At 47.3% G+C, this 25102-nt stretch overlaps 1 protein-coding gene and 1 non-coding gene across 3 annotated transcripts in view; both read left to right on the top strand.

The window, feature by feature from the left end:
• CDH6 (cadherin 6) overlaps nucleotides 1–25102 on the top strand; it is a 61756-nt gene that overhangs the window by 1325 nt on the left and 35329 nt on the right. The gene's annotated exons all lie outside the window — the stretch shown is intronic.
• LOC119949001 lies at nucleotides 10762–10899 on the top strand. Its single transcript, XR_005457100.1, has one exon. It is a non-coding gene; the product is annotated as a small nucleolar RNA SNORA7 (small nucleolar RNA).

Here is a 25102-nt window from a genome sequence, read left to right as displayed (position 1 = left end):
GGGGGGGAGGCGGGCGGGCGGCTGGAGCCTGTCCTTAATGGGGAGACCTGGAGCCAGTCCTTAATGGGGGGGGGGGGGGGCTGGAGCCAGTCTTTGCGGGGAGCCTGGAGCCAGTCCTTAACGGGGGGCCTAGAGCCGTGGCGGTGGCCCAGCAGCAAGAGGCCAGCATTTGGAGCTCGCCAACGCAACTTTTCCCATTTTAAGCGATACGTGCAGTAGCCCCCCTTTGGCCGGCTTCGAGGCTGCCTTTGCCGGACAGCGGCGAGGTCCCTAGGAGAGAGTGGGGCGGGGGAGGGGCGAAGTTGGGGTCTTGAGCACCGTCCGGACCTCGCGGGGGTCGGGAGCACCGGCTTTCCGACTTGTTCCAGGGGTCCGAGAGAGGGGACCCCGAGGAGGGGGCGGGAGGAGCCGCAGGCCGGGGGAGGCAAGACCAACGACAGCCACCGGCTTTTTGGCCGCCGTTCCACGCGCCACAAACGCCCCGCAACTCTGCAGGCGCCCAGCAAACACTCCCAACAACGGTGGTCACGATGCAGCTCCACAAAGAGTGGCTTCTCAAACGATGTTACTGTATTACTGTTCTGGAGTCACCCAACCAAACGGTGCCACTACCTATTCACCCTCTCTCCTGCTTGGAAAGGAAAGCCTGCTCGGAGGACGGTGGGCAAGGGTGGATCCGAACCCCCTGGAGCGGGCCACGGTAGACCAGGGGCGGTCCGCGCCCCCGTGCCAAGCTTCTCCAATTTGTGCATCCCCTGGGTGAGCTCCCCCCAACACACACACACACACACACACACACACACACACACACACACACACACTCACACTCTCTCTCTCTCATCTTGGTGGGATATTCGTGCTTTATTTCTCTCTCTCGGGGAGACATTGGCTGAAAGAGCCCTCTAGCAGGTTATAATACTCCCTTGTCTCTCGGTGTCAGAGCGCGGAGCGGGGATTTTCTGGCGTAAGGACTCTCCCCGGGACGTTTTCCCCTCCCCACCACCTCCCTCTTCCTTCTTCACGGGGCTCACGCTTTCCTGCAGCTTTCCAGAATCCCCAGCTTGGCCCCAAGCATTAACCTCTGAACGACTGGCTGGCAGAGGGTCCACGCCAGGGTATGCTGGTCTCAGCCATAAGGTGGGAGACCTTTCTGCCTCACACCTCGAGTCTGACAACCACAGAAACTTCCTGATAAACTCTGACATTCCCAAACAGAAAGTCAGGCCAACTTATTCAGTCAGTCAATCGTCTTTACTGAGTGCTTACTGTGAGCACGGCACTGTACTACGGGCTTGGGAGAGTGCAATATAACAGAGTAGAGAGACACTCCCTGCCCACACGACTAATGAGCCTCAAAGCTTCTGTTAGACCTTCTCGAGTGCTTAACACAGCCCTCTGCCCTCAGAGGGTGCTCAGTACATTCTGAAATTCTTCCTCCTAATTACTCCAAGAAGATTATTTACAGTCCCTGGCCCCGTGGGCAGATTTCTCAAAGGATGGGGGTGACTCCTCAAGTTCGACTACAGGCGGTAAGCAATTCGTACAGTACTCTGCATGCAGTGAGCACTCAATAAATACCACTGATTAAATAAATACCACAAAAACTGCCCCAGAGGCAAACAGAAATTCAGGTACATTTATCTGCCCTGACCAGGACAGCTCAGGCCGTGCCTTGGCCCTGTCCTTTCTGAATCCCCGATCCTTTTGCAGGAGGCTCTATCCCTTCAAAATCTTCCTCTGGTGGTATGAATGAGCTTATTAGTTCAGGGTGGGGGGGCGATCTCGGGGTTCTCATGGGTTCTAATCCGGGCTCCACCACCTACCTGCCATGTGACCTTGGGCAAGTCACTTCACTTCTCTGTGCCTCAGTTACCTCATCTCTAAAATGTGGATTGAAACAGCCCCACATGGGACAGGAACTGTGTCCAGCTCAATTTATTTGTATCCACCCCAGCGCTTAGTACAGTGAGTGCTTAACAAATACCATCATCATCATCATCATCATCCGTGAGGGTAGGATTCGACTTCCACTCTGGAAATCTGTTTCGAAGTTTGAAATGTGTTCTGGAACAGATAATGTCGGCCAAAGCTGGTTTTCTCGTGTCGGGGCTTAGTCATGGCTGTGCGTCCTCTGGGGTCTGCGAGAATGGGCTTGGATTCGTGCGTGGATCGGGGAGAAGTGACTCAGGCTGAATTGCAGTTTGTAATCGTGTTTCGGCTTCACCCAGTGCCAGCTGAGCCTGGCTCGTGCACTCCACAAACGGGGAGCTCATCTATCCGCTCAGAGATAAAAGCTGAAGAAATGCATTGAAAATATAAGAATCGGGAGTAGCGTGTTGACAAGGGAGCCCCCAAAAGAAGAGGGACAAAAAAAAAAACAACCAATGGCCTGGATAACTGGCTTCAGCCCTGGTTAGGGTGCTGTTTAGACACTGATTTGACATGCTGTTTAGATGCTGTTTGGAGTACTGTTTAGACATTTGGGGACATTGAGACTTGGGGATACTGGATAGACACTATTTGGGACCCTGCTTAGGACACCATGGCACTGCTTTAGATACCACTTACGTAAGCTGGCAAGGGACATGGAGCAGTCAAGAGGGGCCAGACTCCCTAGAAAATAGTTGTCAATCAGGTGGATAATCAATTCATCAATAGTATCGACTGAGTGCCCCCTTGGTGTGAGCACTGTGGCAAGTAAAACAGAGTAGAAGGTGAGGTTCCTGTCCTCCAGCAGCTTACATACTCAGTGTAGAAATGTCAGATCAGCCAACAGTATTTACTGTCTACTGTGTGCAGTGTATTAGCAGTTAGGAGAGAACCACAGAATTAGTATGGACATGAACTATGCCCACAAAGTTTACAATCTAGTGGGGGAAACAACACAAAATAATGTGTAACTAGGATGAAGAACTCCTCCAATAATACAGTATGTAAAGCAATGTGCACAGAAATGCAGTGGGAAGCAGTGGGAACAGAAGTGATAAAGGGAGTAGAGGGATTGAGTCAATCATTTTTTGAACACTTACTGTGTGCAGAGCACCGTACTAGGCACTTGGGAGAGTACAAGATAACAGACACATTCCCTGCCCACAAGGAGCTTACAGTCTACAGGGGAGACAGCCATTAATATAAATAAATAAATAAAATGGCAGATAGATACATAACTGCTGAGGGGCTGGGAGGGGGATGAATAAAGGGAACAAGTTAGGGTGAAGCAGAAGGGAGTGGAAGAAAAGGAACGGAGGGCAAAATCCGGGAAAGAGGCGGGTGAGGGCATGGATGGGTACAGCCATCATGTTAAGGATGTCTGGTGAGGGTGTTGGACCCAGGTCAGGGGGATTCCATCATGGAGGGCTTCCTGGAGGAGGCAGGCTCACCCAGAACGCATATGCAAGGAAAAAAAACCTCTCATCCACCCTAGTTCAAACAACAGCTCTTTAGCATGATGGGGCTGATAGATACAAGAAGTACTGGTATGTAATCCATCCAACAGAGGCCTCAAGCCTCTGCAATTTTAATGATTGTCAAAAACTTCTTAGATCTGTTCAGTGTCCCAAAGTCAGGCAGGCACACACCACTCTAACCAGAATCCCACAGCCTGGAAGGAACATACCCCCCCACCAGAATGCCCCCCAGTTTGGGGGGTACACACCTCTCACAATAATCCCCCAATCTGGAGGGGTATACACCTGCCAGAAGCGCCCCAGCCTGGTGAACATGCACTGTTCTCACGGGAATCCCACTAGACTACAGGGCACACAGCACTCCTGCACAATCAGAGAATGATCAGGTCGGTGTAGCCACAGTGACCAAGGGAATCTAGAATGGATTCAGGGGTGTCTGCCCTGGCTCCCAGACAGCTCTTAATAATGAGCAGGTCCCTCCCTCTCCATTCATACAGACATTACACTCTGTCAATCAATGACACTTATTGAGCGCCTACTCCATTGTCCTCTCCCACACGCTCAGTACAGTGCTCCACACATAGCAAGCACTCAGTAAATACCAGTGATTGATTCCTATGGTTTATTTCCCCTTACCCACCCCCCGATTTCTTCCACAGAGTCTATCCCACGTTACTGGGTTGTCACGTTCTTGTTCGTTTCTCTCCCTAGCTTGGTGTGGCTCACTTTCTGGGTGAATCGGGTCCCCTTGCTGAGATTTAACAATGGGATAGTTAAATTACCGCCAGGATGGTACCATTAAATGATTTGTGTTCTAAATGTGCACTCTGGCCCCTGATCTTTCTATGTCCAGAAATGGTGCTGGATGGGTAGGATCTTTTGATTTTAGCTAAAATCAGTCAATTACCAGATTCTAATCCTTCCAACCATGTAAAGCAGCAGAGAAAGTAGTGGAGAAAGCTTGGGCCTGGGAGCCAGAGGACCTAAATTCTGATCCTGGCTCCGCCACCTGCCTGCTGTGTGACCTTGAGCCAGTCACCTAACTTCTCTTGCCTCAGCTTCCACAATTGCAAAATGGGGATTTGATACCCATCTTTTTAGACTGTGAACCCCTGTGGGACCGGGACTTATTCGGTCTGATTAATGTGTATCTATTCCAGCACTTTAGACCAATGCTTGACAGCTAATAAACACTTAACAAATACCATAAAACCTGCCCAAATATCCCACGTGCAGAAAAAGTAGTGTTACATGTGCATCTTTATATTTCCAAATTGGCTCCCAATCAGGATTCTTGTGCCAGTTTACCAAACTCACTCAAGGATCAACCAGAAACTGCAAATGAAATTCAACTCAAATGAAATTCATGGGAAGCAGCGTGGCTAGTGGCTAGATACCGGGCCTGAGAGTCAGAAGGACCTGGGTTCTAATTTTTGTTTGCTATATTGTACTCTCCCAAGAGCTTAGTACAGTGCTCTGCACACAGGTAGTGCTCAATAAATACCACTGAAAATGGTGAGGGCTGTACTAGGCTCCTGGGAAGTACGGAAAGAAGAGGAGGCACATTCCCCGCCCACAAGGAGCTTGCAGTCTAACGGAGAAGACAAACATAAAAATGTTTGCTACTAGAGTGGTCAAGATAAATCATTTGAGCAGATCTGGATACTTGAGGGCTGAGGAGGGCATGCTCAAGTTCCTTAGTACTCGGCCTGCTGGATCATCTGACCGTGCAAAGCATAAGGAGCTAAAACTGCCCAGTCGGGGGGTGGGGGGGCGCTCTGCCCTGGATGTCACCACCTTGCACTCATCTCCCCGCTTCAGCCCCACCAGGCGGGCAAGGAGGCCCAGTGGACAGATGCTAGAAGAGAGCAGGAAGGAGGGAAGAGCCGTATTCTGCTACTTAATCAGCTTTCCCCAGGATGCAATGATATTTCTCTTTAACTGCCTGTAAAAGTCGCTTTTAAAAGCCATTTTCCTTTTCCCCGGAGGATTATCAATTTGGTGAAGGCCCTTGGGAGAGGGGAGCCTGTTTCCAAAAACACTCTTCCACAGTCTTACTTAAAAACCACCAGGATGCCATGTCTGTGCCACTCAGTGTGCCTTTTCACTCCTCGCACCGCACCTCTGTCTCACCAATCCGATTTCCTCCCAAAGACACTTGCAACCTGCTTTCATGGTCTAGATGGGTAACACGTCTCAGAGTTAGCTCTCTGCTCTGACCCCTGTCCCAAATTTCTGGGTATTCCCCACCCCCCACCCCCGAGACTTTGGCATGTCACAGCGGATGGCACATCGGGGCACGGGGCCATGGGAGACCTCTCAACCCTGAGCCCCAGCCTTGGTCTTCCAACCCCACCATCTCAGTCAACAGGTGAATCTGCATGATCGCAGACAGCCCAGGCCTGGGAAGGAACCACTAGGCCCCACTGCTTCTCATCTGTAGAATGGGGATGAGAAGCAGCATGGTGTAGTTGATAGAGCATGGTCCTGAGGGTCAGAAGGTTGTGGGTTCTAATCCCATCTCCACCACTTGTATGCTGTGTGACTTTGGGCAAGTCAATTCTCTGTGCCTCAGTTACCTCATCTGTAAAATGGGGATTGAAACTGGGAGTCCAATGTGGGAAAGGGACTGTGTCCAACCTGATTTGCTTGTAACCATCCCAGCACTTAGTACAGTACCTGGCACATAGTAAGCGCTTAACCATAATACCATAATTAGTATTATTATATTATTACTTTAGACTGTAAGCTCATCTCTAGACTAAGCTCATCTCTAGACTGTAAGCTCGCTGTGGGCAGGGAATGAAACTGTTTGTTATATTGTACTCTCCCAAGTGCTTAGTACAGTGCTGTACACACGGTAAGCGTGCAATAAATATGAGTGACTGACTGGCCTGTCCTTCCTGCACCATAGAGTGTGAGGCTCAGGAAGGACAGGGACTGTACCTGACCTGATTTTCTTGTATCTATCCCCGTACTAGAACAGTTCTTGGCACAGAGTAAACACTTAAAGACCTTTATCATCATTATTATCACACTAAGCACTCAGGAGAGTACAATAGAGTTGGTAGACATGATTCCTGCCCTCAAAGAGCTTGCGGTCTAGTCACTGGAGAGATAACATCAAATTAGCTTTCTGTCAGGTTCTCTAAGTCCGTTTTGCAATCAATCATTTTTGATAACTGAATTATAAAGGGGGTGCCTAGGATGATCATTCCTCTTAAACCTCGTCACACTGACAGTAACTTTGAAGCACCTAAAATCAAAAAGGTAAAAGTTACTTTTGTTTTCTGGTCTAAAAGTAGATCTTCAAAGTGCAACTAAAACATTCAATCCAATCCATCAATAGTGGATTGTGTTTTCTCTGTGCAGAGCACTTTTACTGAGTCCTTGGGAGAGCTAGTTGACATGATCCCTGCCCTTAAGGAGCTTAAAATCTAGCAAGGGAAACAGCTACTAAAATAAATCACAGAAGGTGGTGGAGGGCAAGGGAGTATAAAGACTGGTTCATCTGAAATGTCTAGAAACTCAAAAGTTTAGAGTCCAAAGAAAGAACTTCCTTAACTGTATTTTGAACTTCAGTCCCTATGGCAAGCAGTTGTTGGCATTAATTGCTTCAACTAACAGATTTCCAAAGGCTAAGGAGCTTCCAATGGCTCCCTTTCCTCAAAGAATCCCCTTTTGCCCTTCAATTCTCATGGGTTCCTGGCTCTCTCTTGGTTTGGCCTTCAGACCTCTTCAGCCCAGAGGGAATTTCCCAGTATGCATATTACCAGCACACAGCTGAAGAAGGACAATTAGAAGCATCTCATGTCCTGTAGCCAGACTTACTGTATGAGAACCCCTCAGTGTGTCTGCCCACAGCCCAGCCTGGAACTGGTAACTGCAGAGGGAAACAGATTTTCTTTTTTTTTTTTTTGGTCTGTGGGTTTTGGGGGGATTTTTTAAATGATATTTGTTAAAGCACTTGCTATGTGCCAGGCATTGTACTGGGGCAGATACAAGGAAATCAGTTTGGAATCCCCATTTTACAGATGAGGTAACAGGCAAGGAGAAAGTAGGTGATTTGCCCAGTCACCGGGCAGGCACGCGGCAGAGCTGGGATCAGAACCCAGGTCCTCTGACTCCCAGGCCCATGCTCTATCCACTAGGCCATGCTGCTGCTCAAATCCAAAACTGCTGCCTCTGTAATTGCAATGATCGCTAAAGCAGTGGTATTCATTGAGCACTTACTTTGTGCAAAGCCCTGTACTGTTTGGGAGAGTACAGTACAACAGAATTAGCAGCTTGTCTCTTGTTGAGTCAGAAGAGGTTTCTTGGGGATTGGAAGCCTGTCCTAGAGCTGACAGCCAGCTCTCCAGCACAAATAAGTAGGATAAAATGAAAATGACCAACCAACCCAATTCTCTAGGTGACCAAAACTTGCTTCGTTAGACCACCAAGGCTTGAGAGATGCTTCCATTCCCTATTTTTATACTCAACAGTCTTCAGTGCAACAGAGTATGATTTAGAGTCTTTTTTTCCATTTCATTTTCTGCCAACTATTTTTACAATTTCAGCCCAGTCAAGCACAACAATGAATCCTTTAATTTCGGTTGGATAAATTGCAATCCCTTCTGTGGACAATTGTATCGCATGCATTTCCAACCTATAGCCCATATGGAATTGGGGGCTAATTGAATTAGGTTTAAACCTATCCTGTTCAGTGGTGATGGTGATAAATTACCATAATTATGAATACCCTATATGAAGATAGGGTAGAGAACATTTTCTCGTAGAATTGTGTAATTATCAATGCAGCTACAAGGTGTTTTTGCTAGTCGACAAAATAGTCCCTGTTTTCACGCAACATATCCATTTGTCTCTGGGAACAGAGACAGGTCCAAAAATCACTTGGAATTGAGCTGGGATAAAAAAGCCCTCTAGCTCTGGAGAAATGCCTTTTTGAGAATTTCCCAACAGAAACTACATTTCTCTTATGCTTTTCTCCCCTTCCTCCAATTTTCAGTATTTCCGTAATACCAAGGTTCAATATTTCTCCTCAAAGAATTTGCTGTCTCAAAAAGTAACTGCTCCACCACTGATAAAGTCAGGATCTCAATGTAACAGAAGCTAGGTAGCATGATCCTTTGGGAGACATCCTGATGATTGATGCAATGGTTTAAACGGTTTTAAGGAGACCAACCTTCATTCAGCACGGTCCTGATTTGGAAAACTGGGCCGTGCTAAATGAATGTCCAGATCGGGATTGGCATGGCTGGGGTGTTGGCTTCTGCATCTGACATTTGCTTTAATTGCATCGTCGGGTTCCGTGATGTGGATTTGGAGGGGGGAAAAGGAAGGGGCTCAACTCTCTGGGCTTGTTCCCAGATGCAGCATCCTACCTCTGTCCTGGAACGCCCTCCTCTTCATATCTAACAGACTAACAGTCTCCCCACCTTCAAAGCCTTATTGAAGGCACATCTCCTCCAAGAGGCCTTCCCTGACTAATCTCGCTTTTCCTCTTCTCCCACTCCCTTCTGTATCATCCTTGCACTTAGATCTGCTCCCTTTATTTACCGCTCCCTTAGCCCCGCAGCACTTATGTACTCAGTGGTAATTATTTCTTTATATTAATGTCTGTCTCCCCCCTAAACTCTAAGTGCCTTGTGGGCAGGGAACTTATCTACCAACTCTGTTGTATTACACTCTCCTAAGCACACAGTACAGTGCTCAATAAATACATTTATGTGATCGATTGATTGATGGAACATAAGTTCTCGGATATATCATGCTTGAAAGGGGAGAGGGGCCGGGAGATGGGTTTCTGGCAAGTCAACAGTTTGTAGAATGATTGGGGGGGCGGGGGGGCGGCGGCTCCTATCAAAGGCATCCCATTCAACCTCTACCCACACATCCTGTCTGCCACACTTAACCATCCCATGGCAAGGCAGCATGGCTTTAGTGTAAAAACCATGGGCCTGGGAGTCAGTGGACCTGGGTCCTAATATTGACTCTGCCACTTGTCTGCTGTGTGACCTTGGACAATTCACTTCAATTCTCTGGGACTCAGTTTCTTCATCTGCAAAATGGGGATTCAATACCTGTGAGCCCCATGAGAGACAGGGACTGGTCCCAACCTGATCATTTTGTCTCTACCCCAGAGCTCAGTGCAGTGCTTGGCACATAGCAAGTGCTTAACAAGCACCAAGTATAAATTCTAATCCCAGCTCTACCACTTGTTTGCTGTGTGACCTTGGGTGAGTCACTTCATTTCTCTGTGTCTCAGTTAACTTGTCTGCAGAATGGAGATTAAGACTGTGAACCCCATGTGGGACGTGTATTGTGTCCAACATAATTAGCTTGTATCCACCCCAGCATTTAGTACAGTGCCTGACACCTAGTAAGCACTTAATATCATGAAAAAATGTATTATAAAAAAAGGCAGGATCATGGCCAAGGTCCCAAAAGACACTTGGTCCCCCAGCACCAGAACAGAAGCTGGTACATTTGCTGCTAGGATGTGTGGGGTGAGTGGATGACACCAGGGTAATAATAATAATGATGATGATGGTATTTGTTAAGTGTGTCAAGCACCGTTCTAAGCGTTGGGGTAGATACAAGCTAATCAGGTTGGACACAATCCCTGTCCCACATGGGGCTCACAGTCTTAATTCCCATTTGACATATGAGGTAACTGAGGCCCAGAGAAATGAAGTGACTTGCCCAAGGCCACACAGCAGACAAGAGGCAGAGCTGAGATTAGAACCCAGAAGGGCCTTCTGACTCCCTTGCCCATGCTTTATCCATCCATCCATCAATTGTATTTATCGGGCACTTACTATGTGCAGAACACTACACTAAGCACTTGGGAGAATACAGCAGAATTAGACACATTCTCTGTTGAGAGCGAGCTGACCAGTCTAGAGGATGTCATCATTCTGTCACACAATAAAAAAGGGATGTTTTACTCAGCAACAAGCAAATCAATTCATCAGTCATATTTATTGAGCACTTACTATGTGCAGAATGCTATACTAAGCTCTTGGAAGAGGATAATACTACAGAATTAGCAGACAGGTTCCCTGCCCATAATAAGCTGAAGAGGATGCCATCACTCTTCATCTCACAGGATAGGTGTCCATTCCAACACAATCTAAATCCACTGAGAGTCCTATGGAACAGACTAGAATTGGTGAATTCAATTGCTCTTTTCCCCTTTCCTCCCCCACCAAAACACTGTCTTCGTTCACTAGGCCATGCTGCTTCCCAGACAGCAAGGAAATAGACAGGGTACCTGGACGGCTTCTCTCTGGGGAGAGCTGAAGTAGGTATAATCTTTCCCTGGCTTTTACTGGGTGCCTACTGTGGCCAGCCCCTCTCAGGAGCGCACCTAGAGAGTTTCCAGTACTCTACCACTCTCGACTATGGGAGGTGGAGTCAAGCAGAGGCATACCCATTCCATTCCTAGCTTGGGCAGTGGCTAGCGGGTGGAAGGCAATCTGCTATAAGTCAAAACTCACCTGTGCTGGGCAGCAGCAGCAAGGGAGAGAGAGTCAAGGGCCGAGACTCAAGTTTATTGCGCAGAAAAGGGCAGTGGTAAACCAATTCCAGAATTTTACCAAGAAAGCTCTATAGACACACTACCAGAATGACTGCAGATGGAGGCAGGGCATTCTGGGAGAGATATGTCCGTGGAGTCGCTATGGGTCGGACACGACTCGGCAGCATAAGGCAAGATTGAGGGCAGAGAAACTGCACGAAACCCTTGGGGGAGTTCAGAGTTAGCAGACATGATCCCTGCCCATCCTTCAGGCGTTTCCAACCTTTCAGCCTGGATCCCTGCTCTTGAGGATCTGTCCTGGGATAAACCCCAGCAGAAAGCAGAGCTGCCCCTACTCTCTCAGTGGTGAAAAAACCAAAGCCCCCAATGGCTCAATCAATCATATTTATTTGGTGTTTTTTTTTAAAAAAATGGCATTTACTGAGTATTTATTTTTTACTTTGTGCCAGGCACTGTACTAAGAATTTGGCAAAGTACGATAACAGAATTAGTACATGCATACATGCATTCCCTGCCCACAGGAAGCTTACAGTCTAGAGAGGGAGACGAACATTAACATAGATAAATTATTAAGTAGGCAAATCCAAATGCTAGGGCCATGCAGAAGGGAGTGGGAGAAGAGGAAATGAGGGCTCTTGGAGAAGATATACTTTTAATAAGGCTCTGAAGGTGAGGAGAGTATTTGTCTGTCACATATGGAGGGGAAGGGAGTTCCAGGCCAGTAGGAGGCTGTGGGAAAGGGGTCGGCAGCAAGATAGACAAGAACGAGGTACAATGAGTAGGTTGGTGTTAGAGGAGCGAAGTGTGCGGGCTGGGTTGTTCTTGGAAATCAGAGAAGATGACGACGCTGATGACAGTGATGGGAAAGTTCGGGGGAAGGAAAGGTTTGAGTGGGAAGATGAGGGGTTTCTGTTTTGGACATGTCAAGCTGGAAATCAAATCAAGTTGGCTCAAAATCAAACCCACAAATAGGTTGGTCCAGCACAATAATGATAAATAATAATGATCACTATGTCTTCATTAAGTGCTTGCTTTGGTCCAAGCCCCATTTTAAGTTGCAGAGCTAGATACAGGAGAATTTCAGTCAATTGTATTTATTGAGCTTTTACTGAGTGCAAAGAATTAGATCACACAGTCTGAGGCTATTTATTGTTATATTGTACTCTCCCAAGAATTTAATATAGTGCTCTGCACACAGTAAGTGCTCAATAAATATGACAATGAATAAATGAATGAATGAAAGTGATCTTATCTCCGTTTCACAGAGGCAGAAATTGAGGCCCTGAGAGGTTGACTGGTTCTAAGTCACACAGAAAGCCGGAGATGGAGCCGAGGCACAACTCTCCATCCCAGGATCTTCCCACTAGGCCATATTGTCTACACATGCCCCCAGGATGAAATGACTGCCCAATGATGATGATGGTATTTGTTAAGGGCTTACTATGTGCCAAGCACTGTTCTAAGCACTGGGGTAAATACAAGGTAATCAGGTTGTCCCACAAGGGGTTCACAATCTTAATCCTCATTTTCAGATGAAGTAACAGGCACAGAGACGTTAAGTGGCTTATCCAGGGTCCCACAGCAGACAAGTAGCGGAGCCGAGATTAGAACCCACATCCTCTGACTCTCAAGCCCGTGCTCTTCCCACTAAGCCACGCTGCTTCTCCAATGCTCCAATGCTCACAACACCTGAGAGACTTATTTTCTAGCTCCCAGGCTCTCCTTCATATCCCAGCCAGGACTGCCGGAGTCTGCATTTCCCGGCCACCTGGATTATTTCCACCCCTGGCTGTGTAGTCCTTATCCCAGGGAAACAAACAGGTGGGGAGGTCTTCCATAGGACTGCTTTAGGGGCTCTCTCCCTCCCAAAAAAGATGTCCTCACATCAGGAAAACTCCATCTTGGTGATTTCCTGCGTCTCCGACTCTCCATATTAATTCTTAACCATTGTTCTCTGTAATGTGGTGGCTACTTGGGCATTTTAAACATGCCAGACTTTGACATGAAAAGCTTGGTCTTCCTGAACTCCAGGACATAAACAGAGCTGTTTACTGCCATTTATTTCCACAGTGCCTCAGCTTTGGTGATTTAATTAGAAATGGCTAATTAGGCTTCACATCTTTAGGCAGGGAGAAAGGAGTCTCAGGCAGTATTACATGCCAATAAATATTTCACTTTATGCTAATTCCTGCACTCCTGGCTAAATTGTTTGAAGTTCTCGAAAAGCTTCCTGGGCCCAATTAAGGTGGGGGCGGGTGGGTTGTGGGGGGAGTACTAGGGGGGCAGGCAGGAGCCAAACACTGCAGGGTTGGCTGGAAAATGGTGTGGGACTCTGAGTTCAATGCCCACTTGGCCTCCGGTTCGGTTCCTCCTGCAGATCCTTCCTGGGGCACCTGACTTTGGGCATGATGGATGCCAAGGGCCTGGACCTCGTGGTTGCCCAAGCATTGCATGACAGAGCCTGCGGCTCTCCCTGGTGGCTCCTGACTGAGGATGGGCTGTGCTCCGGACCTGCAGAGCACTGCCATGGACACTGATCCCGGGGGTTGGGGTGGGGAGGGTGTCCTTCTGGCCAGGAGAAGTGACTCTGCACTGCAGATGAAATGTAGACAGGGAATTGGAGGCCTGGAAGCAGTTCTCCAGGAGGAGAATGCTTCAGCAGACAAATCCAGCACCTTGCCAAGGCTCTTCCCTTGCTCTCCAGCACATTGGGGGAAGCTCACGATGGACTGCATCATACTTACCAGATCAACTTTCCTTCCAGTAGTCTCCAGGGGGTGGCGGGGAAGAGAGGCAGAGGGAGAGGCAGAGGGAGAGGGGAGAACAGAGGGGGCAAGAATGGGGCAGGGGAGGAGAGGGGAGAACGGGGGGGGAACAGAGGGAAGCGGGGGAGAGGAGGGAAAGGGGGGGAGAGGAGGGAAGGGGGGGGGAGAGGAGGGAAGGGGGGGGGAGAGGAGGGAAAGGGGCGGAGAGGAGGGAAAGGGGGGGAGAGGAGGGAAAGGGGGGGAGAGGAGGGAAGGGGGGAGAGGAGGGAAAGGGGGGGAGAGGAGGGAAAGTTGGGAGAGGAGGGAGGAGATTGTAAACTCCTTCAGAGTAACTCTGTAGAACTCAGTGCTCAGTAAATGCAACTGATTGATAGGAGGGCAGAGGAGAGACAGGAGGGACTGTGGAAAGTTGCAGTTGGTGGTATATGTGGCTGTTGGGACCTCAGAGATATACTGCTCCGTGACCACAGGCTGCTCCCATTTTCCCCACTGCCATCTATCTCACGGCGTGTGCTGCTGAGCACAGAGGAATCGAGAGAGAGAGAGAGAGAGAGAGAAAGGGAGGGGGAGGGGGGGGAGGGGGAGAGGGAGAGGGAGAGAGAGAGAGAGAGAGTGTGGATGACTCCGTGCAAACCAATGCCGCTAACTGCAAACATGACTCAAACTTGGATCCTGCTGACAGTGCGGTAGACCTTGTCTTTGGATCCACTGATGTCTGGTCAAACAAATCAATCAGTGGTACTCACTGAGTGTTTTCTATGTGAAGAGCATTGTACTAAGTGCTTGGGAGAGTATTATACAACAGAGTTGGTAGACACATTCCCTGCCCACAGTGAGCTTAGAGGGGGAGACAGACATTAATATAAATAAATTATGGATATGTACATAAGTGCTGTGGGGCTGAGGGAGGGGTGAATCAAGAGTGCAAATCCAAGTGCAAGGGCAACACAGAAGGGACTGGGAGAAGAAGAAATGAGGGCTTAGTTGGGGAAGGCCTCTTGGAGGAAATGTGCTTTTAATAAGGTTTTGAAGGTAGGGAGAGTGATCCTTCTGTCAGATATCGAGAGGGAGGGCATTCCAGGACATAGGCAAACTATGGTCAAGAGCTTAGCGGTGAGTTAGACGAGATTGAGGTACAGTGAGAGAGTTGACAGAGGAGTGAAGTGTGCAGGCTGGGTTGTAGTAGGAGAGTACTGAGGTGAGGCAGAGGGGGCAAAGTGATTAAGTGCTTTAAAGCTGATGGCAAGGAGTGTGTTTGATGTGGAGGTAGATGGGCAATCACTGGAGGTTCTTGAGAAGTGGGGGACACGGAGTGAAAAGTTTTGTAGAAAAATGATCTGGGCAGTAGAGTGAAGTATGACTTGGAGTGGGAAGATAAAGTAGTCTTATAAACTCTCACCTCAAAGGCAAGAGCCCAAAGAGGGGCTTCGGCTGTGTTTTCACGGGTCCAAAGGGCACAAGAGTCTCTCTCAAAGACACTCTCGCTCAGGGGTATAGTCTCACCAACTGCAGTGACATCTTCAAGCTTCCACCTTCAGCTACTGCCATTTCAGACCATTTCACAGTCATTCTAGATGTAATTAGAGTCTTTACTACCTTCCCTCAAGAATAATAATTTGAAAATATCTTAATTGATTGATGGTATTTATTGAGCATTTACTGTGTGCCTTCGAGTTGAGAAGGGTTTAAGCTGTGAGCTATTTGGAAAGATGGTTTATAGTGTTTTAAAAATCTGAAGTTGTATTGGTAGAAGGATTTGGCATCCTGCTTTTTATTCACTTTTCGCCACAGCACAGTCTCTGACTCAAGGTGCGGGGACAGTCCCTGTTCAATCCTCGGAAAGCAGAAAATCAGACAAAGCAATGGGATCATCCAGTTTTATGCCACTAGGTAAAACAAGCAAGGGAAATCAACCAATCGGTGACATTTATTGAATACTTAACTGTGCAGAGCAATCAGTTTTTGAGTGCTTACTATGTGTCAAGCACTGTAGTAAGCACTTGGGAGTGTACAATGCAACAGAGTTGGTAGATACATTCCCTGTCCACAGCATGACCTAGTGGAAAGGAGTACGGGCCTAAGAGTCAGAGGATCCATGCTCTGATCACAGCTCCATCACCTGTATGCTGTGTGACCTTGGACAAGTCACTTAACTTTTCTATGCCCAAGTTCCCTCATCTGTTAAATGGAGATTGAGACTGTGAGCCCCATGTGGGACATGAGCTGTGTCCAACTTGATTAGCTTTTATCTACCCCAGTGCTTAGTACCGTGCCTGGGACATAGTAAGCACTTAAATACCATTAAAAGAAAAGAAAAGAAATTCTAAGAATATTAGCTCTCTAGTTTGCAAGTTCGTTATGGGCAGTGAACGTGTCCACCAATTATTTGTATTGTATGCTCCCAAGGGCTTAGTACAGTGTTTTGCACACAGTAAGGGCTCAATAGTTGCCACTGATGGATTGAATATGAAATCTGTCTCCTACTCCCAAGCCCCACGATGGCAAGGAGCTCTGTGCCATGCTCATTCTTGTCCCCGATAGCCCCTCTCTCACCCGTTTTTTTCACAGCGATCCAGTTGAAGACCTCATCATTATCTCAGCTAAAAGGGCATCGGACCAACATGGAGCTATTAGCCCTTGGAGCCCAACACGGGACTGTGTCCTCCTTCACAACCCATGGAAGTCATAGAGTAGCAGTGCAGGCAGGGCCCATTAAACGAGCTAAACACTGAGTCAGAGCTCTAAGGAGAACAAGCCATCTGTAGCCCATAAATGTAAAAGAGAGTTGGGTCTCTTCCCAAATTTGAACTAAAAATACTCTCAGATGTTTGTCTAGGATGTATTTCCTGAATACTTAAAATGATAAATACATGGTCTAGTGCTACCCTGTGAAGCAGAGTGGCCTTGCAGAAAGAGCACAGCCCTGGGAGTCAGAGGACCTGGGTTCTAATCCTTACTCTGCCACCTGTCAGCTGCATGATCTTGGGCGAATCACTTATCTTATCTGGGCTTCAGTTCCCTCACCTGCAAATGGGGATTTGATACCTGTTCCCCTCCAACTTGGACTGTCAGCCCCCATGTGGGATCTGATTTTCTTGTATCTACCCCCCGCATTTAGTACAGTGCTGGATGCATAGTAAGCACTTAAATACCACAATAATTATTAAGTTTTACTGCTTTTTCTACCTCTACCACTCCAATTAGCTATAACAGCAGGTAGTTCATCAATCATAGAATTCACTGAACACTGTACTAAGCACTTGGGAGACTTCAAAAGTTATAGTGTCAAGAGGTGACATCCATTCAAAGTTTGGTAGAGGAGAAAGAACATCAAGGTTTCTGAATGACTTGAGTGATAAAATCCTGAATAATAGTGATAGGAGCCACACAGTGTAATGCATTTTGAGAAATTAGACAAAATACAAGCACCTCTTGATTGCAGGACCAAAGAAAATGGTCACTTTCCTCCACGGTCCCTTCTGGATCTATAAGCCACCGAGGGGGAACTTATTACAATTCATTCATTAAATCACACTCATTGAACGCTTGCTGTGTGCAGAGCACTATACTAAGCACTTAGGAGAGTACAATACAACAATAAACAGACACATTCCCTGCCCACAGTGAGCTTACAGTCTAGAGGAGCTTAAAGTCTACATCAGGTTGCTAAATTTGGGTCACAGTGAGCAAAGCAGAAAACAGGGAAACTAGTTGGATTAGTGGGAAGGACAGGATACTGAAGGACGAACCCGGGGAGGACGGAGAAACTTTTCTGACCTTTCAGGTCCCCATGAAGACAGCTAATGCAAATCCATCACAGTCCAGGGATCGACATTCGTTTGGAGAAGCTCTCCGGATGGAGCCCCACCCTTCTGGACCACTAGTCCTCTGCGGTCCGATCTGGCCTGGCCCTGCCAGCTGGCAGGCAGGAGGCAGGCAAACAGCCCGACCGGCTACCCCACTGGTGGGGTGGAGACAGGCAGAATTCCCCCAGCACGTGGATTCCAAAAGCAACAGCCGCACGACATCTGCTCTAGGGGCCTGGAGTTACATGTTGCTCAGGAGGGACTTGAGAAATGGCCAACCAATCATATACATATATCTTGTATCTATCCCAGAGCTTAGAACAGTGCTTGGCACATAGTAAGTGCTTAAATACCATCATCATCATATTCATTGAGCACTGTACTAAGCGCTTGGGAGAATACGGTTTAACAATATAATGGACACATTCACTGCTCACAATGAGCTTACAGTCTAGAGGGGGAGACAGATATTAATATAAATAAATAAATATGGGGCTGGGAGGGGGATAAATAAAGGGAACAAGTCAGAGCAATGCAGAAAGGAGCGGGAAAAGAGGAAAGGTGGGCTTAATCAGGGAGGTCCTCTTGGAGGAGATGTGCCTTCAAGAAGGCTTTAAAGGTGGACAAAATAATTTTCTGTCATATATGAGGAAGGGCGTTCCAGGACAAATGGGCAAGCCAGCGTCTACCACAGCTGGGGACCGATGAGTCTCCGCAGAGACCCTCATCTCATGGCAAGCTTCTTTGAGATATTATCAAATTGTCATTCTTGAAGGAAGGTTTTAAAGACTCATTAGCTGCGTACTAGGATTACTGTTAGGTTGTATCATACGATCAGAGAAGCAGCATGTACTTGTGGATACAGCAGGGGTCTGGAAGTCAGAAAGACTTGGGATCCAAACCCAGCTCTGCCCCTTTCTGCTGTGTGACCATGAGAAAGTCGCTTAACTTCTCTGTGCCTCAGTTACCTTATCTGTAAAGTGGGGATTAAGGCTGTGAGCCCCATGTGGGACAGGGACTGGGTCCAACCTGGTTAGCTTGTATCTTCCCCAATGTGTAGAACTGTGTCTGGCACACATTAAGCACTTAAATACCATAAAAAATATGGCAGTTACTGAAGGTGGAAGTTTGAAGATAATATTGCAGTTGATGAGAGTACATCCCTGAGGGTGAGCGTCTCAGATTCTCCTGCACCCTGAACCCTTGAAAACACAGCCATACCAGGACTATACTAAATACTGAGGGATATATATGATCATCAGGCCAGACATCATCTGCCCCACATGGGACTCCTGTGAAAGGGAGAACAGGTATTGAATCCCCATTTGACCATTGAGGAAATTGATCCACCAAGAAGTGAAGTGACTTGCCCGAGGTCACACAGCAAGCAAGGGGTAGAGTCGGGTTTGGCCCTCAGACTCCCAGGCCCATGCTCTTTCCACTAGACCATGCTGCTTCCCCGGATAGAGAGAGTGCTTTTAAGAGATGAAGAGATCAAGCGTATGACCACACTGGAATGTGGCTGAAGTAGCAGGTCAGCAGAGGAGATGGTGAAAGGGAATGTGGTTGGTTAAGTGGACAGAAGTCAATATGGAGGCTGAAGTCCCCAAGAATCAGAGCGGGAGAAGGGAGTGAGATTAGGGAGGTGAGAAAAACATCAAAATCAGCACGAAAGGCAGAGATGTGTGACCTCGGGCAAGTCCTCCAGACTCTAAGCTCGTTGTGTGCAGGTAATGTGTCTGTTATATTGTACTCTCCCGAGCACTCAGTACAGTGACCCACACACAGTAAGCGCTCAATAAATATGATTGACTGACAACTTCTTTGTGCCTTAGTTACTGCATCTGTAAACTGGGGATTAAGGCTGTAAGCCCCATGTGGGACAAGGACTGTGTCTAACTACTCCAGCGCATTGTGGAGTGCCTGGCACATAATACGCATTTAACAAATACCAAAAAAGTAGGACAGTAGGTAACAGCAACTAGCAGCTGTAGAGGGTGGTAAAGGTCGATGAGATGAGGTTGATTCAGTGGAAAAGGAGAGAGATGGAAGGGGTATGGACTTATCGGGATTTGGAAGCAGCATGGCCATGTAGAAAGAACATGAACTGGGAGTCTGAGGAACTGGGTTCTAATCCCTGCTCTGCCACTTGTCTGCTGTGTGACTTTGGGGCAAGTCACTTCACTTCTCTGTGACTCAGTTCCCTCAATTGTAAAATGGGGATTCTCCCTCCTACTTAGACTATGAGCCCCACGTGGGACTTGATGATCTTGAATCCTCCCCAGTGCTCAGTACAGTGCTTGTCACAGAATAAGTGCTTAGTAAATACCACAATTATTATTACTATCATCATCACTCCGATCCAGACTCATTGCGGTTATCCTTTTTGTAGAAAAACCATAATGTCCTCCCTGCTCGAGGACAGCAGGGAAAGGGGGATGAGAGGTTTAAGTGCCCGAGAATTCTGGATTATCTACCACAAATCCCAGTATGCTGTGAGATTCAATCTGACTGACGTGGGCGGCAAAGACCACATCGGCTACCGAGGCCTACGTCACAGTGGCCCTGGACAAAGTTTGGCACTGTAATACAGTATTTCGGCCTTCAGTGGGTCTTGCACATCGTAAACCTCTGTGTGCCCTTCGCCTCAGCTGTTCCCTGACCCACTGCTCTCCATACCCCAGCGGAAACCCTACAGACAAGAATGAGAGAGTGCAAATGGCCTTGTGCCAGCCACTAGCACCAGAATCAACTCCTCCACACCGATTGATCCCCTGGTCCTGAAGCCTCAGCACCGAGGTTCATCTGCCTTTCCAGAAAGAAGTCACCATCAGCCGGGAAGGCCTGAATGGGGACATGCCCGTTTTTCCTAAAAGTCATCCCCACAATCCAGAAAGTACCGTCAATAAAACTGGAGTTCCTCTGGAGAATCCTACAGCTCTCCCCATCCAAGACGGAATTTAACCTGGTTAGAACTCCCGCCCCATAAACTGAAATGAATAGATGCCCTAGCATCCCCACTGAAAATGCCCCTCTAGAAAACCCAGATATTATTCGAGCCCATTGGTTGTTGTTTGTTTTCCTGTCTCCTGGAAAGAATCCTTTCTTATTGCCTCCCCGGCAATTCATTTTAAAGAACAAATTTTCCTGGGGATCTCCAGAGCATAAATTTCCAAGCACGAGGCCTGCCAGAGCTTACAAATTTCTCATTAGATTGCCTTTCCCGACTCCTGAGAGCTTGGATTTTTTTTTTTATGTTTGCTTGTTGTTTTTAATTTGTATCCCCAATTGCCACCATGTCCTCCTTCCCTCTCTTCCTGCCTCTTGGTTCAGTATGAAAAGGGCTTTAAAATATGGAAACCGACTGAATTATGTTTTCCCCAGAGCCTGAACGGCAATAGAATGCTTCGTTTCCTCTGATTTTTGCTTTTGAATGGAAGTGACGTCCGGGGTTTCACAGTTGGGAAATTAATGGACACGCAGGAAATAGCCCGTTCAGTTTTCTTCAGCACTTAGGACAGTTCTTACCATAAAAGGAGGCTCCCTCACACTCCTCCGCCTCATTTCAGCTGAACCTGCCTCGCGCTGACCCTCTCTTCCATACGCAGGACAGCGCATCTGGGACTCAGCAAAATCAGGCCTGAACAAAGAATCGTTTCTATACTTGGCAGCCGGATCTCAGCATAATAATTAATAGTTGTTGAAGAGTGGGAGTCAGTGTAAGGTATCTTGCTTTTGTAACTATTTATGCCACTCGGAGGAGAGAGGTTTTGTGAGAGATGGGAGCTGAAGCCAAAGAAAAATTGTAGAAGTGCGTGATGTCACCAGGGCTTGCTGCTCTATAGACGAGGGCCCCGAAGACCATCTTTTAATCAATGGCATTTACTGAGCGCTCACTACATGCAGAGCACTGTACTAAGCGCTTGGGAGAGAACAAAATAGTACACTTTCATTCACTGACAACAATAAACAAATATTCTAGGAGAAGAATGTGGCATTGGTATTACAACAGAAACTCAGAAAGGTTGAGGAAGGGGTGTTAGGGTGTGCCTCCAATCAATCAACCAATGGTTTTTTAGAGCACTTGCTGTGTGCAGAATATTGTACTAAGCACTTAGAGTCCATAGACTTGTCAACGGAGAATTAGAAGACAGGAAGTTGAGGCAAGGGTGTAGACAACTTGTTCAAGGAGTTTGAAGAATGGTAAGATGGAGATGGGGCGATAACTAGAGGGAGCCATGGGGCTAAAGGAGGGTTTTTTTTTAGGCTAGGGGAGACATAAGCATGTTGGAAAGCAAACAGTTGAAGTTGGCGGTCAGGAAGGGATAAAGGAGAGGGTCAGGTGCTTAGAAGAGTCCAATAGAGTTAGGAAGACACAATCTATTGGAGGATTTAATCTCAAAAGTAGATGGGTAGTTCAGTTGTGGCCTTCCAGAGTGCCTAGCACAGTGCTCGGTGTAGTGTAGGCTCTTGAACAATGCTACCAATTTAAAAAAAATCTGGAGAAAGTCAGAGAGACTGCTAGCTCCTTGTGGGCAGGGAATGTATATACCAACTCTTTTGATGTGTTCTCCCAAGCACCTAGTACAGTGCTCTGCACACAGTAAAGAGAAGCAGCATGGTCTAGTGGAAAGAGCCCAGGTCTGGGAGTGAGATGACTTGTGTTCTAAACCCAGCTCTGCCACTTGTCTGCTGTGTGACCTTGGGCATGTCACTTCACTTCTCTGAGCCTCAGTTGTCTCATCTGTAAAATGGGGATTAAGACTGTGAGCCCCATCTGGGACAGGGACTGCGTCCAACCTGATTATCTTCTATCTACCCCTGTGTTTAGTACAATACCAGGCACATAGTAAGCACTTAAATATCAATAAAAAAGCTTAATGAATATGATTGATTGAATGATTGGCACAACTTTCCTTCCCAGAGTGGGGAAAGAACAATTTGATTACTTCTACTAGTCAGTCTTTGGTCAATCAGTTTTTATCAGGTATCCCCATGCTTGGTTCCTGCAGAGAGGAAGTGAATTGACTTGCCCAAGGTCACACAGCAGCAGACAAGTGACTGAGAAGGGATTAGAACCCAGGTCCTCTGACTCCCAGGCCTGTGCTCTGTCCACTTTGCCACACCGTTTCTCACTTGGGAATCACCCAACCAGCTTCTGGATGGTAACAACTTCTGTCTCTCCTCTTCTTGTTCAGGGTTTCGCAAACCGTATCTGACACCATTTGTGTTTCCTTCATCAATGCCTGGGACATAATTTCAAGCCCACCAGAATGCTGGAGAAATAGCGGTATCTGCTGAGAAAAATGACAGCACTGGCCTGGGAAGAAATCACCTTCTTTTTAGTTATTCCTGCGATTCATTTGCAAGGAAAAAGGTGGCCCGGGGAGAAAACCCCAGTATGTGTGACATTTTTGGGCAAAGGGATTAGGAATCAGTCTTTGCTCAACAAAACTTTTAGTTATCCCTGGAAACTGTGAGTGAAGGAGGTGGGCAGACAGATGGCTTGGTACAGGGAGTCGGAGGACCTGGGCTCTGCCACTGTACTGCTGTGTGTCTGAGGGGAAGTCACTTACCCTCTCTGGGCCTCGGACTCCTCTTTGGTGAAAGAGGATAAGAGCTCTGCCCGTCCCTACCACTTAAGGGTGCTCTGAGGAGAAGATGAGACCGGGACTCTCAAAAGCGCTTTGGATTAAAAAAATCCATTTCAAGGTCTCCATTGAAATCCCTGATTAAAACCAAAGATTTCATCCCCTGTCCCTAGAGTAGCTGAAAGGGATGATGATAGCCCAAAGATAGAATGCTTTCAAAGGTTCCTTCTATTCACACAAAGGTGGGTGACCTGGCCCACTGCAAACATATTTGCAAGATTAGAGAACTGACATTCAACCAAAGCTGATGAACTCTAAAATACTACTGCTGTCCATCCTATGTTTCTTAATTGCTCTGCTGTTTTATGGAAAAAGATTTGCAATCGAGATTTGTTCTCTTTTTAATTTGGGGTTTTTTTTTTTTTCATTTTGTTTTGTATTTTTTACCATCTGAGGGAGAAACAACATTTATTTTTTCCACTGGGGACATGTTCTGTTTCCAGTAGTAGCCATTCATTCATTCAGTCATATTTTACTAGGTGCCTCCTAGGCACACAGCACTGGGCTGGGCATCTTTGGGGCATACAATGCTGGGCTGGCCCTCCTCGGCACAGAACCCTGGGCCAGGCCTTGGTTAGCCATACCTCTCCACATCAAGCTAAAACTTCTGACATGGGCCTTTCATGATTTTCAGGCCCTCAGTCAGCGCTCCCTCCTACTTAGCCAGAGCATTCAACCCTGTACACCGCCTTTCTTCCAAGCTAAACTACTGTCCTGCCTCCAACTTTTTGCTGGGGCCTTCCCACTGCCTGCAACCCCCTCCTTCTTCCTCACCAATGGACCACCCAACCTTTTTCAAAGCCCTTCTGAAGTGACTTTCTCTCCAGGAGACCATTTCTGACCGGTTGCTACTCAACCATCCACCTCCGCATCAAACAGAAATTCCTTAGCACTGGCATTAAAGCACACAATCACCTTGCCCATTCCCACCTGACCTTGCTGCTCTCCTACTACAACCCAGCCCACACACTTCGCTCCTCTAATGCCAGTCTATTGACTATACCTTGATATCATCTATCTCGCCACCGACATCTCGCCCACGCCCTGCCTCTGGCCTGGCACACCCTCCCTCTTCAAATCCTACAGATAATTACTTCCCCCCCCCCCCCTTCAAAGCCATATTGAAGTCACACCTCCTCCAAGAGGTCTTCCCTAAGCCCTCATTTCCTCTTCTCCCTTCTGTTGCCTTTACACTTGGATTTGCTTTCTTTGTTTACCTCTGTTTCAGCCCCACAGCACTTACGTACATATCTGTAATTTAACACCTGTCTCCCCCTCTAGATTGTAAACTCGTTATGGGCAGCGTACATTCGTTCATTCAATCATATTTATTGAGTGCTTACTGTGTGCAGAGCACTGTACTAAGTGCTTGGGAAGTACAAGTTGGCAACATATGGAGACAGTCCCTACCCAACAACGGGCTCACAGTCTAGAAGACTGGTACATGTCTAGCAACTCTGCTATACTGTACTCTCCCAAGCGCTTGGAAAAGCTCTGCATACACTGAGGGCTCAAAATAATGTGACAGATTGATTAACCCACCTTATTCCCCCAAACTGCCACTTCAGCCTTCCCAAACCACCTAAATACTTTCATTCATTCATTCATTCAATCGCATTTATTGAGTGCTTACTGTGTGCAGAGCACTGTACTAAGCACTTAGAAAATACAATTCAGCAACAGAGACAATCCCTACCTAAATAGTTCTCCTTCCTGTGTCTGTCTCCACGCTAGACATTAAGCTCCTCGAGTCAGTCAATCCATCCATCAATGGTACGTACTGGGCACTTACTGAAGGCAGTCCACTATACTAAGCGCTTCGGAGAGTACATTCCAGTAGATAGAAGCAGCATGGCCAAGTGGAAAGAGCACAGTCCTGGGAGTCAGAGCACCTAGGTTCTAATCTCAGCTGCAGTTGCCTGATGTGTGA

Source organism: Tachyglossus aculeatus, chromosome X3 (genome assembly GCF_015852505.1).
Source record: "Tachyglossus aculeatus isolate mTacAcu1 chromosome X3, mTacAcu1.pri, whole genome shotgun sequence".
In the NCBI taxonomy this organism is placed as follows: domain Eukaryota; kingdom Metazoa; phylum Chordata; class Mammalia; order Monotremata; family Tachyglossidae; genus Tachyglossus; species Tachyglossus aculeatus.
This window is presented reverse-complemented; position numbering and strand designations above follow the sequence as displayed.